At 40.2% G+C, this 14,967-nt stretch overlaps 1 protein-coding gene across 2 annotated transcripts in view; it reads left to right on the forward strand.

Moving 5' to 3' along the window:
- Positions 1 to 13,808: 13,808 nt before the first annotated feature.
- lrfn1 (leucine rich repeat and fibronectin type III domain containing 1) overlaps positions 13,809 to 14,967 on the forward strand; it is a 207,197-nt gene continuing 206,038 nt past the window's right edge. For both annotated transcript variants that reach the window (XM_041808469.1, XM_041808461.1), the window contains exon 1: positions 13,809 to 14,132. The gene's annotated coding sequence lies outside the window, so the exon portion shown is untranslated. The remainder of the gene's footprint in view (positions 14,133 to 14,967) is intronic.

Here is a 14,967-nt window from a genome sequence, read left to right on the forward strand (position 1 = left end):
AATCAAGTAATTTGTAGGGAGGTTTATTGAGGCAAAACTTAGAGAGAATGACAGGGCTTTAACAGCAGGGAGACAAAGCCAGTACGCGCCTTAGATGAAAGCTGTAATGGTGCGTGCCAGAGTAGACACGTGGACCCAAAACAAAGATTCAGACATTTGGGTATGACTTGGATGCTGCCATTGAGTCTGTGTATGTGGATGGTGAGAGTGTGGAAGTGGTAGAGCGTCTCACCTTCCTTGGCAGTGTAATCACCTGATTGTGAGGATGAGATCAACTGTAGACTTGCACGGGGTGATGGGTTTGCTGAGTCTTTCAGTCCTTGGTCCTCCTAGTCTTGCTGTACTCTTTTGAGGCCTGGATGTTTATTAATGGCTAGAGGTGCCAACTGGACTCCTGTGTGATGACTTCTCTTCACTACATCTTTGGGTATCGCTGGTAAGACCTCGTGTTTAATGCTGATGTGCTAAGGAGAGCGAGGATGGGAAGGGTCAGCTGCCTGATATGGAAACAGCAGCTGTGCTTTTACGGGCACCTGGCACGCTTCCCCGGGCCTGATCCAGTTCACTGCATACTGGTTGCCCAGCACCTGGTGGGCTGGTGCAGATGCTTGGGGGGGGTGCATGCTTTGTGGAGGGGGCAGCTAGGAGGATACCTGGTGTGAGCCTGATTCAGGCCTGGAGGATGGCCATCAGGAGGCCAGAGCAGGACAGGACCAAGGCTGACATGGAAAAGTGCCAAACCGGCATGTGCTCTCATACCTGACCTGAATATTACAATTCCAATTTCATATGGGATTATTTTTTAAATTTCTTATCTTATGTAATTCCCAACAAACAAGCAATGAATCATTTATATTTTAATGATCACAATATTTGGTAGATTAAACTAAGACTGATCAATTTAGAAAAAATATCTAATTGCGATTATATTGACTCATTCCGTATTCTTTATGAATAGGGATATTTAAGGGGATGATGATTTGATGTCTTTCTCATTTTTTGACAAGAAAAAATACACAAAAACAAGGAAAGCAGGATTTTATTCAAATTACACTGAAAAAAATTCACACTTGAATGTTTACATGATGGGTAGAGGATAACATCTCTGCTTTGATGAATTTCCCAGCCCTAGCAGGTACTTAAACCACTTTTTAAAAGAAGCCACGCTGACTAATAAACCCATTATAGATGAGTTCCTCTTAAAAGCCAACTTAAAAAATATCAATTTATCCCTTTAAATACTGAATTCCCCAACCAAAGGTACACACAGCCAGTGAATCCCTTGCCATAAGTCACAACTCTGACAATATCTTTTAAATGTTATTGTTAAAATGTTTTATAGAGTTCAAGTATTGGCAATACCTAAAGCCAAAGTTTACTTTCACTGTGTTTTCTTCCTGTCAACAGGCAGTAAGATGTGACATCTATCTTGATGTTCAAAGCACATCTGTCACGACCTTCATCTCCCCCCAGATCAAACTTCTGGCTGCTCTTGAAGAACAACAGACACAGCTTTGATGTCAAAAAGCCTCATTCTCAGCCTCCATCAGGGTTACATTTTAATGTGCAGCCAGCCCAAGTCCTCTGCAAATATCCAGCATGCTTCATAGCCTTAATTGTCCATATACAAGAAAAAAACAGGACACTTTTCTCACACCGAGGGCTTACAGACATTCATTAACTGTGAAACAACAGATGTGATGGATGATTTCATGCCACCATGGAAAGTGAAACAGAGTGCTCCTTACAATATGCTGAATTTTATGCTGAGTGCAGGAGCTCCATTAAGTGATAGGATGTCAAAAATGTGCAGAAAGGCGCTTTAAAGGGGTCAGATGCTTCATGGCTGCTTTCTCTTTTATTGCCATTGAGCGGGTGTCACTTGATGCAGAAGGAGGTGATTTAAATTTCATTAGAAAGGAAAGAGAGGGACCTTTTGGATCTGTTCCTTTCTAAAAGTCTTCACCCAAGATGAATAAATGTGAGACCTGATATTTAAACATTTCCCTTTAGCTATTTTAATACACCACGGTGTCACATCCTTAATTACACTCAGTGATATCATTTGTAATGTTTCAGAGTAATGGCGTCTAAATGGCTGTTTTAGATACCTCTGAATATTAACCATACATGTCATTTTCTAATAACCTTAAAAGCTTTTGCAGCTCTTACATGTTGGTCTTTTCTTCCCTGCCTTTTTTTTTTTTCATAAAGCACGGCAGAAATCTTTTTAGAACTTCAGGCATCAAATCAAAAACACTTGTGACTGAGCTGTACCTCATACATTACCAGATGGCCCACGTCTATCTTTAAGATTCCCCAACAAGGACACATTGAAGAGCCCTATAAGCTGCTAAGTAGCACTTGTTTTATTAAGTGCCCGAGCAGGCCAAGGCTGTGATACACAACATATGAAACATGAAAGCATGACAGCACCTACTGAAAGTCAGTGAGTAGTAGGAGTGAGATAATGCGTAACATGTGAGTCATTTGTGCGACACTGCAGGTAGCACAAGCGTGACCTATCATAATACACAGGAAGAAGGCCTTTTTATTTTTAGTTCTGCATCGTTATCTTTTCATTTCTGCCTGAATAAATCAAAGCTGCACATGTATATGTATGGTTATGTGAAAGGCTGACCTCTGCTGATACATGCCTGTCATCCTGATATGTTTAAAAAAAAAAGCTTACGAGCCAATTAGGAGCCCTTAATGTGGAAATCACAACTAGTGTGTCTCTGAATATCATGGTTTCATGGAGCGCTTAAAGCACATTAAAAGGAACTTTTTACCTCATGAGAGAGAGAGAGAGAGAGAGAGAGAGAGAGAGAGAGAGAGGTTCACTGGTATAAACAATACTGCTCTAATCCTCTACAAAGAGCTGTATAGGCTGTAATGATGCTGCTGTTCCTGGAGACAGCTTTTTATTGTCTCTGCCATTGCAAATTCCAATTTAAAGTGCCCACACGCACACATACAGACATGTGATTCCATTCAGTGTCGCGCTGACCTGATGGAGCATCACATTAGAGCTCCTTTGGGCCCAGCCATGGAGAAGGAATCAGGAATTTTCTCTGTCTGTAATGGACATTGACCCAAGCAATTTGTTATAAAAGACAGACACGAGCATCTGTATTGTGTCAGAAATAGCATATTCTTAGGTGTGGACACATACAAAGAGCTAAATTAAGCAACCTCAGCATGCAATCTGTTCCAGGTCATTAAGTGCACACACACTCTGAGCGAGTGTATCAAAGGTGTGTACCAGATCCGAGCGCAGACTGCCCTCTTATGTTTTGCACTTTCAGGGAAAGGCAAGTTTCCTTATTAGAGCGGATGGCCACGCTGACCTAATCTGCTATTATGCTTTCAAAGACCACTGTGCGGTAATTTCATCACTTCGGCCGAGTGAGGACAGTTAAGTCGGACAATCTTTCAATATCACACTAATCAATCACTTTTACAGTGCATTACTGTGAGAGGGAGCCTCGCCCCCGTTGAGTGCAGCCTGATATAAATAGCAGATTGGCTTCCTTCATGACTCCTCTTTTTTTTTTTTTTTTCAAATTCCATCAGTATTCTCTGCATGCGTGCTCTCTCCTCACCCCCCTCATGAACACACACATGCTCATTCAGATCCAGCTCAGAGCGAGCCACAGAACCACACTTCAACTCTTGCAGCACGTTCTTGCAGGGGTAATGACATTATAGAGGATCAGAGTTTGTTAAAATATCACAGGACTAGTTTCAACTAGGGTTGTCATGACACCAGAATTTCAAACTTGGATATGATGCTAGTGAAAAGTCAGCTACAATGATACCTGTTTTGATACCACAGCAACACAAACACAAGTCCAAGGTAAGAAAGAAAAATAAAAAAAGCTATTTCAGCTCTAGTTTTCTGAGTTGACAGGACATATATTTAATTACAAGTAAACAATACTAAGTCATTTTAAGTATTTTTGCCATTGCCATACTCAAATTATTTGACAATCATCCCTTAATCTGCATTATTTTCCCACTATGCCTTTTGGCATTGCACACTTTTGCACCATGAGTGAAGTTACCATCACAGTCAGGCTACGTTCACACTGCAGGCCTTAGTTCTGATCTTTTCTCAGATCTATTTTTTTTGTGTCAGTCAAATTCCAATTAGGATATGTTCACACTGCAATTAAAAGAGACCGGAATCTGATTTTTCGCTCACATTTTTCTTTTTTTCAAACAGTTTGAACAGCGCAAATCACACAGAATCTGACCTTTTTGAATGAGATTCAGGCCACCTTCATATGTCATCTAAATCAGATATGTATCTGATCTTTTGGAAATGGGCTGCAATGTGAACAGCCAAACAAAAACAAGGATCAGAATTGTGCATTAAGGCCTGCAGTGTGAACTTAGCCTTAGAACAACAAATGAAGTGGTTCGGAAAGGTCAGATTCAGTGTGACTTGTGCTGTTCACACTGTCAGAAAAAGTCAGATATGAGTCTCACATGAGTGAAAAAATTTGATTCAGGTCACTTTTAACTGCAGTGTGAACGTAGTCTTTGAAAAGTCCCGCCTACATGGCTAGACTTCAGCATAGCAAGGATGATGTACTGAAGTCTGTGGAAGAGCACTCTTCTGGGTAAAAGTGCACCTTTCAGTCTTTGATTATGATTATTCAAAATTAAACCATGTAGAAGATAAAGAAATAACAGTGGATGAGAAATGCATAAATTATAGATTTGAACTTGAGTCATACTCAAAAAAGTACTTACTCTGCTTAGAAACTTTTCTGTAATCAGTTACGACAAATGTTTTGAGTATTTTCAACCTGACACCACTCATAGCCGGCACAAAACCACTCCAACAGTGAAGCATGGTGGTGGCAGCTCCGTGCTGTGGGGGTGTTTTTCAGCAGTAGTGACTGGGACACTGGTCAGGGTTTAGGGAAAGCTTAACTGAGAAAAATAAAGATATCCTTTATGAAAACATGCACTGTTAAACCACACAAGTTGAAACTGCTCATTTTTTTGTTGAAAATGATAACATCAAAATTATGAAGTAGCGGAAAGACATTTTTTGACGAATCATAACTTGTACATTTATGTTGGGTTTACTTGATTTTTATAAGTTAAACTAAACCGTGGAAACTTCCCTGCACTTAAAAATTCTGTTTAATTCCAGTTTAAAACAACACGTTTGAATACTTTTCATAAAGCTATGAGTTCTTCATCCTCTGCAGTTTTCCATTATTTCTATCACATACTTCAATCTTAAATATTAATGAGACACAAAGTTCCGATATAGGGGAAGATACATTGAGTATAAAGTGCCCACTGGACCAAGAAGTCCTCTTCCATTATGTTCAGTATACCGTCCATTTTATATTGCAGTTTCTCCCTGCAGGCAGGACTTCTCTCACTGAGTCAGTAATTTTACTCATGGTGCAAAAGTGTAGAAGGCCCAAAGACATTCTGGGAACCTTGGCAAAAAAACACTTTGAATGATTGAGAATTGTTTACCTAAAACTAATACTTTGGACCTCAGACTGACCCTTAGGTTCCCCTTCCAATAAGATAATAGTCACATTTACATGGACACTTGTATTCCAATCTGATTGAAATCAACCCGAATAAGTGTTTTGGGTCAAGCGTTTACATGGTCACCAATGGTATAAAGTCCCGCTGCTCTGTTATTTCTCCGTCCCCCATTGAGGCCGACATCCCCTGAATATTAGCTTCTCCACTACCGGTGTTTGAGAAAATACATCACCACGCAGTTACGTCAAGACGAAGAGCATGTGCAGAAAGAACATGTCAGATCAATTGGGTGAGGGTGTTTACATGGTAGAATTTTCCCTCTAATCAGGTCGTAAAAAGGTGTAGACCACCCCTCTGCATCCAATTAGATTTTTTATCGGATGGGGCTTGATCGGGTTGATTTAGGTGTTTACATGCAGCATTTCTAATCAGGTTGAGGGTTTAACCCGATTAGAAGTGTCCATGTAACCGCGGCTTCTGACTCTAAGCACACAGCCAAGACAACACAGTAGTGGTATGGAGACAACTGTGTAAATGTCCAAGAGTGGCCCAGCCAGAGCACTGACTTGAACCCTAGCGAACAGCTCATAACTGAGCTTGAGAGGATTTGCATAGACAAATAACAGAAAAAACCTCCAATACATGTGTGCAAAGCTTGTTACATCATATTTAAACAGACTCAAGGCTAATTGCTACCAAAGGTGGTTCAACTAAGCACTAAGTAAAGGGTCTGAATACTTACATAAATATATTTCAGTTTTTAAGTTAAATCAGTTTGCAAAAATGTCTACATTCTGTTTTAACTTTGTCATTATCAGGTGTGGAGTGTAGATTAATGAGAGAAAAAAAATATTTAAATGATTGAAAAAAGTGAAGGGGGTCTGGATACTCGCTAAATTCACTGTATAAAGTAAACAAAACACTTTGTGGCTAGCTACTGTATTAGCTACCTCCTCCATTCATCACAGCCACAATTTCAATCCAACGCCTCTCCCTCAATTGTGGTGCATGTCAACATGTACACACATGACAATCTACAGAGTGTGTTCTCAGCTGTCCTAAATGTTTCCCCCACATAACATGATTTTTTATCTTAACAAAGTGAACATGTAATAGTTCAAATCTGAATAGCTCTAATCATTTTCTGAAAAGATCAGAGAGGATAAAATCCCTCTGAACACACATCACACCACAGGAAAATCTGGCAAGATATCCTTTAGAACAATCAAATAATCAGGCCTTTGTTGACTTTTGTCTGAAGGGGGGATTCAGGCCAAAAATTGGCATGATTATCTTGTAGTGTGTGCCCAGCTTTAGACAGTGTGCAGGAATTTACCAGCACTCTTTGATGGATTTGGTCCTCTTCTGTAGACCTGTCTGATAGATACACGTATCGTTTTTAAAGGTCACATATTTTACCCCTTTAAGACAAGTCTATATTGGCCTCAGAGGTCTCCCAAACACGCCTGTGAAGCTTGTTGCTGAAAAAACACTCCAGTAATGGATTTTTGCATGTCTGAAAAAACCCTGTTTCAACCCTGCTCAAGCTGTGAACAAGCTGTTTCTGTGTCTGTAGCTTTAAATGTTAATGAGCTGTCTGACTCCTCCCTCCTGACTACACCTCTCTCAGGAAATGGATGTGGCTAAATGGATGTGACTCTCTTGATCCTCCTCTCAGCAGGCAGGAGAAAAGGGGATCAGGAGAGGAAGGTGGAACTTTCTTCCAAGGGGCGGGCCAACTAAGCCTGGGGGTGGGGCTAACTCCCCACATGGTATCATGAGGGGAAAACCTGAGAATAGCTTGTTTAAGTACACATTTTTTGAAAGGTGGGGGGAGGGTGTAACTGATTCTTGGGGGAATTGTGGACAGGCCAAGGGCACATATTTTTGTTAACAAAGCCTGAAAAAGGGTAGTTTGCACAATATGTGATCTTTAAGTGTCAGTACTTTTTGATCAGTCGTTAAAATAGCAGATTAGGGATGTCATGTGGGCCAAAAAGCCTACTTCTTATGGATGTGAATTAGAAAACAAGGGATGAATGATGCCATTCTTTAAATCTGAAAAATATATAATCAAAGTAGAGGAGGTATACATCTCTTTGTATGAAAAACCATGGTAAAAACATGAGAAGTCCTTGAACATTATTGCTTTTTTGTAGCTGTCATTGATTTTCCCATAATGTGAGTTACAACACATTAATCCCTCTCTGACAAAACATGTCATCACCATTACCATCATGTTGTTGTCACCATTAGCTGGCTGTTATGTCAACCTTCCTGTCTGAGATCAGCAACTGTACTTGCCTGATGACATCACTTACACATCCTCTTAAATGTTATTTTTGGTGTGCATGTTATGTGGGTTAGGGCTTTCAGACTGCCTGCATGAGCTGTGGGTTTCATGCACCGAGATTCTTCAGAAGAAAAGGCTCACTAGTGAGGATGGTTAAGTCCACAGGCTGAACACATCTCAGCCAAAACAGACAGGAAATTGATAAATGCTGTTAAAACCATATTTATTAAATCACTTGTTGGGAGATTTATTGAGGTAAAACTTATAAGTGGAAAGGGTTGCGACAACAGAGAAACTAAGTCAACCACACACGCCTGCTTTGAAAACATACACGGCAGCAATCACACAGCAAATAAGCACCCAGTTTGAAGCAGCGGTGATAGGTAATAATGCCTATAAAAAGCAATTGGCTAGACCTCTGTCTAATTAGGTCAGTCACTTTAAAGGGGGTGAATATGTAATCACTTATTTTACATTATATATTTTTACTTATTGAAATTACTTTGTAGAAATTCATTTTCACTTTGACACAAAATCCAAATAATATTGACCACAATTTATTCATAAAATCAATAAAAGGGAAAAACATTCATGGCGGTGAATACTTTTTATAGGCACTCACAAACATTTTTTGTTAAAACTCATTCTGCTTACGGGAAAGTTACCTTCAATTAAAGCATTATTTTGCCAATACCTTTTTACTATTATATCAATAAAGAGGCGAATGAGACTGTTACTTGTAACACTGCATCCCTACACTATGTTGTATTATTCTTATAATTATCGGTTCCTTTATCTTCCACTAGAATCACATTTCTGTAAAGTACGACAGCCTGTCATATTTAATTATCGCACCAAAAATAGCCTACCTCCTGAAATATCAAGCTCTGCAGCTGGAACTTTCTGTCTCTTTTTAGAGGATATTTCCTTGTGATCTGAAGCTACTGTGTGGGTTTTGTCTGCTTCTTTGCCTGCTGATACAGTGTGGTAAAATTACTTGCCAGGGTGTGATTCTAGGAATTCATGAGAGACTATGTAGCAAAGCAGAGGGCGAAACCAGCTGAATCAGGGACAGTCTGTGTCTTTATAGGCAAAAACTTTATTTAACTTGTTGCATTTTATGGTTGTATGTTTTCAAAAGAGTTGAAGCTCACTCGATGCTGCCATGTCTCAGTCTGTGAGTAATCGCTGTAGTGAACCTGCTGTAATTTTTTGTGGAAGGGGATGGCATATTTGAGGTACAACGGGCAGAAATGTCTGAGTTGTGTCGTTTTAAAAAACACAGTATCTAAAAAGTATCAAACATTTTGACAACCTTAGTTTCAACCCAATAAATAACAACTCAGCTCTGATGTGTTGAGTAGGAGGCTTCGATACAAATGTTGGCCTTTTAAAGAGAAAGAGCATGAAGTCTCGTAAAGTGAGTTAGCGTCAGATCTCAGGGATCCATTAAAAATGGCCCAAAGGTGCATCAGTTCGCCCATTATCAGCTGCCCTTTAATTACAACAGGCTGCTGCTCTTGTATAAAGAGCTGCACAACAGATAATTGTGACACCTGTCATGTTACTGCAGTGAAACACAGATGATGTGAAACCTAATAGGGTGTTTTTTATGGCATGTGATTTCCAGGAAGAAAATGTGCCTATGAAGATGTACTGTTCCCATATTTCATCTTCTTTTTTCCTTGTAAGTGTTCCTTTGGTACTTTATAATGATCTCTAGCCTTGTTATTTATGGTACTCTAATTCTCTAACAGTCCAACAGTATTATAATCCTTCATTCACATCTGATTTTGTGTGATATACTAAATTATAATACCCCACATTTTCTTATAACATGGACCCTTTTTATAGCTAATTAATTCAGCTCACAGCAGGAAGATTTAAATCAATGGTACTTTAAAACAAATTCAGACTGTCCTGACTATCTCTAATATCTATCATCTCATATACAACAGCAAGCAACCAGAGAGGAGCAGTTAAACAAAAATGTAATTTCATTTATTCATTCATTAACAAATATGTAAACATGGATAGCAGTTAGCAGCCATTACTTGTATTGGTAATTAACTTGTGTTGATATTTACATTTACAGGTATTATTAGAACACCGCAACACCATCTGGTATTTGCAATATCAGTAGATTCGTGTTCTTTAAAGATCATGATATCTTAGAAATCTCAAAGTTACACACACATCTGCACCAAAAATTTACAGAAAACATATGGGTTTTTTTTGATATATCATCCCTGTCTTCACACTGGCAGTGCCTCAGAAGTACGTAACTTCATCTAGGTCTAGAAGTTTTTCAAAATCAAAACCCCTAGGGCAGGGGTGTCAGACTTTTTCCACTGAAGGCCACATACAGAGAAATCTAGGATGTTGGGACCACTTTCATACACCTCACCTTGAGGGTAGTTAAGTTAGTAGATATGCTAAGGGATTGATTGAGTGTCCTTAAGTTGCTAGTTAATGGCTGAGAAGGCATACAGCCAATCATTCCAAGGATTTTGGGGTGGCCAATTAAATCTCAGGGGCTTTGATGACCCTGGCTACCACTGGCTCTAGCCTTGGGATGCCATTAGTAGCCCTCAGGGCAGTATAAATCAAGAGAGTATTATTATTTAATATGTTAACAACTCACAGTGGTGTCTCAATTTAGTCTCAAAAAGTCAAATTTTCTTGTAAGAATGTTTGTTTACAGAGTTTGCATAATAGCACCGCCCTGTGCTAAAAACTCAAAAGTAAAAATCAAGCACAAGCTTCATGTTTTTATGCAGGCCATATTTGAGTTTATTCTTATAATTGCTGCAGGCCAATCAAAAATGTACCACAGGCATTTGACCCCCAGGCTATAGTCTGGACACCCCTGCCCTAGGGCAAGGATAGGCCTTGTGGTTCTTTATTCAATACACTCTTCAAAGTACATGTGACATGCTCTTATTCAGGCTGTCCATAATCTATCTTAACATGTAGGAGCGGGGTTTGGATTTTTTTTCCTTCTTAGGTAAAAAAAAAAGGGTGAATAAACAAAAAAGGTGTTCATTATTGCACCAGCTCCTGCAATGCAAGCATAATGCACTAGTTTTAACATCTTTCGCAGACTTTCTTTTGATGTCTTTCATTGCCAGTATTACATATTACAAGTGAATTAAAGTGACAAAAAATAGGTTTACAGAAACTGAAGTAGCAGGTTTTATGTATCTGTAGCACTCAGAAGTCTTTACTTAGGTAGATATTAGATAGAAAAATAATTATGATTTTGGAGCCCTGCTTGGTGAAATGTTTTCTTTATTGATGGGTAGAGAGAAATCCAAACAATTGTCAGGACCAGGAATCAAATCTGTGACCAGTACATAAAGGACTATTAGCCTCTGTATATGGGTGCTACCAACTGAGCTAAGCCTTAACATTTATGTTAATGCTAACAATTATTTATTAACAGAGTAATGGACATGTGTTGGGCTCTGTGTAGAGACACAACATTTATTCTCTTTGTAAGATACAGACAACTGCTATGATACTGGTAAATCAGTCAAGCTTTAATGAGCCAACCAGTGTGTTGTTTATTAATTTATATGCCTTTAAATTGGCACACATCATTTAAAAAGTTCACAAAAACATACTTCACTGCAGTATTCAGAGCCTGTTTGAAATCAGAGAGAGTGAGCTGAGAGGAAAGTTTAACCCCCTGGTGAAAGCTGGTGAAAACTGCAATTTCTGTTAGTTTTAGTGTTACTTGTAGCTTTTTTGACAATATGGGATACTTATTAAGGGTGAGAACCAAAAGGAGTCTTCACTTTTAATTTTATTTAATCAGTTTTGATGCTTGTACATCTCAAGACCTAAAACTACCATTATGTAAAGTCTTGGCCAATTAAATCAGGCAATTTTACACTCCAAGCTTGTGTGTTCATGTCAGTCAGTCTGCTGCTTTTAAAAACTGAAACTCAGGATACTTTGTTTTTAATCTTATTCTTGTACTCTAAGTTTATTTAGTTAGTTTTAGCAAACTATTATTACGTTGCAGCTGACAATGCATATCAGAGCAAAAAACAAGCCATGAGGTCAGAAGAGCTGCCTGCAGAGCTCAGAGATAGGGTTGCTGACAAGCGCAGATCTGTTTTCACTTCATCATGATGGGGCATTAAGTATAGAGTAATGAGAATGAAATGAATCTCTTTGACTGCAGGTGCAACATAAGAGACCTGAAAAAGTGAAGGGGATCTGAATACTTTCTGAAATCGTATATTCTTTTGCCACCTTATATTTAATTAGTTCTTTAAAAGAAAGTGAACTGCAAATTCTATTCCACAAGTTCGGCCCTATAAAGCCAGGTGCACACTGTAGGCAAACTACTGCACACTTACTAAATAGTACAAAAACCCATAGGAACCTTTTCATATTGAGTTTTCCTGCAAATTTCGATCCTTAGAAACAAGAAACTATCCTATTGGGCGCCTAGAAGTTGCATTTGTGTTGCTGTGGTATCAAGGCAGTAATCAATACTGCCTGACATTTACTAGAATCATATCCAAGTTTAGAATTCTGGTATCGTGACAACCCTGATGTTGCAGTGCAGTATCAATCAGCTTTGGCAGGATTTGTCAAGTCAACCAGAATTCCCTTTCTCATCACATGTACTGTGGTCTCCTTTCAGGCACACAGACAATACACTAGGGGGTGGATGCACACAAAACCCCTACAGAAAACATGTTATCCTCTTCTCAGAGACACATTATAATGAGGGATGGGGTTGGCTCATGCTTTCTTCTGCAACTCTGAGAGGATTACCCATTGTTATTTCCCCCCTCCTTTTCCTGGTGGGAAGATATTCATGTTTATTTTTCAAGATGCTGGATATCCATTTTTCATTGATCCGAGCCAGGAGGAGTGTTTCATGTCCTGCAGGAAGAAGTAAAGCATGAGGTGCATTGTGAAGCATGTGGGTGGTCAAGTTTGGTATTATGTTCTAGACTGAGGGGGATAAGAAAATAAAGGGGTGTTTATTCCAGACTGGAAGATGCTTTTCTTTTTTGAAAGTGCAGCAATGACCCAACATCCCCCTCCTTCCTCTTCATCTCTCCCTCCCCTCCGTTGCAGCATCTTTGTGCAGGACCACGAGCCCCACCAGCCCTCTCCCGGAGTATCACAAACACCTCACAGCGCCTCCTCTCTGTATTAACACTTTCTCCTCATCCTCACCCTTCACCACACAAACTCTCGGTGTTTTTCTCGCCTCTTTTTTTCCCACCTTCAAATGACATCACGTTGCTGCAGTGCTCAGTGTATGAAATGTGTCCAAAAAAGAGATGTGGTCACTTGGCTCTGGCTCCAGACATCATGGCGTGACAACGTGTATTCATTTCTATGGGGCTCTTGTTACGCAGGTGGACGCCTGCATGTATGAGGAGTAGAGCTGGACGGACAGTGTGAGGGAGATTTCCTCATCCTACCGCATTGCTTTTGTAGAAGGAGCATGGAAACTAATTGCTCGCATGGGTACGCATACTATTAGAGAGGGGAAACAGAGGCAGTGCATGGGTGGGATTCCTTCATTTTGCTTCACACAGAGGGGAAGTTAGATGGCTAACAACTGCCAGGGCGCAGTAGTGCTCTGAAAACTGGTGGCAGAGTTTCATCGACCTTCGTGATTTTTTTTGACGGACTTGCCGCCTTAATTTGACGCCACAAGCTTCAGTCGTCGCAGACCCATCGCGCCGGACTGCAGCATCTCTTTCTTTCTCCCAGTCCTGACTCCATCAGCGCTGCGATTCCTAACAGTCGTTAATGGGAATTTAATCCACTGTTTCTTCATACAGACCCTGAAAGAGAGAGAGGAGAGGGAGAGGGGTGACTTGATGCGTCGCGAACCGACGCTTTAACCCTCTTTTAACGCGTCTCGGACGCTTCAAGCTAAGCCTCCGGACTCTTTTGGATGTTTTTGGAGGAGAGAGGTGGGGGATTTCGGCTTTCACATTTTCCGCCTTCAACAGGATCGCACTGGGATTTAAGGTGGGGTTTTATCGTATCCTGATGCAGGTAACTGGAAGATATCCCACTGTGTCTTGTTGATGATACTTCAATTCAGCGGCTCATCACGTCCGTTGGATTTTTTTTTTTTTGGTACCCGGCATGAGCTCTCACCCTCAGCAGCCTCAATGATACTGCCTTTTTTCGTCTTTACGCGTCAATTTGGAATAAATGAACTCCATCTGTGTGAATTTTAAGCAGCGAGACGAGCGCGTGGACGGCGGAAATGGTGTGCAATAGGATCGAGCTTTCGGCGTCTGATTTATTAGTCCCACTTTTGGTAAGTCACCTAGACTTCGTGAGAAATGTGCAATGGACTTTGCCCTCTTGACGCATGTGTGGATGACTGTCCTGATCTCTGATGTGCCGCATTGATTGTGCAGAAAATGAAGAATAATAGGCCACTAAATCTATCTATCTATCTATCTATCTATCTATCTATCTATCTATCTATCTAGTCTTGCATAATGTGCAAATCTTTGCTCCACTTTAAAGGCAGCCATTCCCTATAGTCTCCTGAATAATATGATATCTGTCTAGCTGAGATGTGTTCAAGCTACTTGAGATCAATCCCCTCCCTCACGTGGTGGAGCAGTTATTGATAGTGTTAGTGCTGTTAAGATGCAGTCTGATGGGCCCCAGAAACAGCCCTGATGATTGTAGCCTTTTACCGTGCCATGAAAACACTTAAAACATATGACACATGACTCCAATTCCCAGGGAATCTGGAGTTGCATGTGGAAAGAAAAAAAAATGGCCCGGGCGTGTCTGCATCAGCACGACGCAGACACCAAGACTCTTCATAAATTAGAAGCAGCAACTGAATTCCTCCCATCAGAGCCAGATTGCACAGAGAGGAAGAGAGTAGAGTGAGTTAGTGGACCTTTTTTTTTTTTTTTACTGTGGAGCCACAGAGCTTGAATTATGAAGGAAACTTGTTAGTGTCCCTGTGAGTGGAGTTAAAAAGCATATATTGGGGTGATTATTTTGTTTTACGGTGAGCTCAGGCCTCACTGGTGTATCTGTGAGTGAGCAAGAGGGCTGCACATCATCTTTTTTCGACAATCAGCTAAGCAGGTTTGGAGATGATAAAAGGGATAGAGAAGCACTGATGC

The sequence above is a fragment of the Cheilinus undulatus genome, linkage group 2, assembly GCF_018320785.1.
Source record: "Cheilinus undulatus linkage group 2, ASM1832078v1, whole genome shotgun sequence".
Taxonomy (NCBI): domain Eukaryota; kingdom Metazoa; phylum Chordata; class Actinopteri; order Labriformes; family Labridae; genus Cheilinus; species Cheilinus undulatus.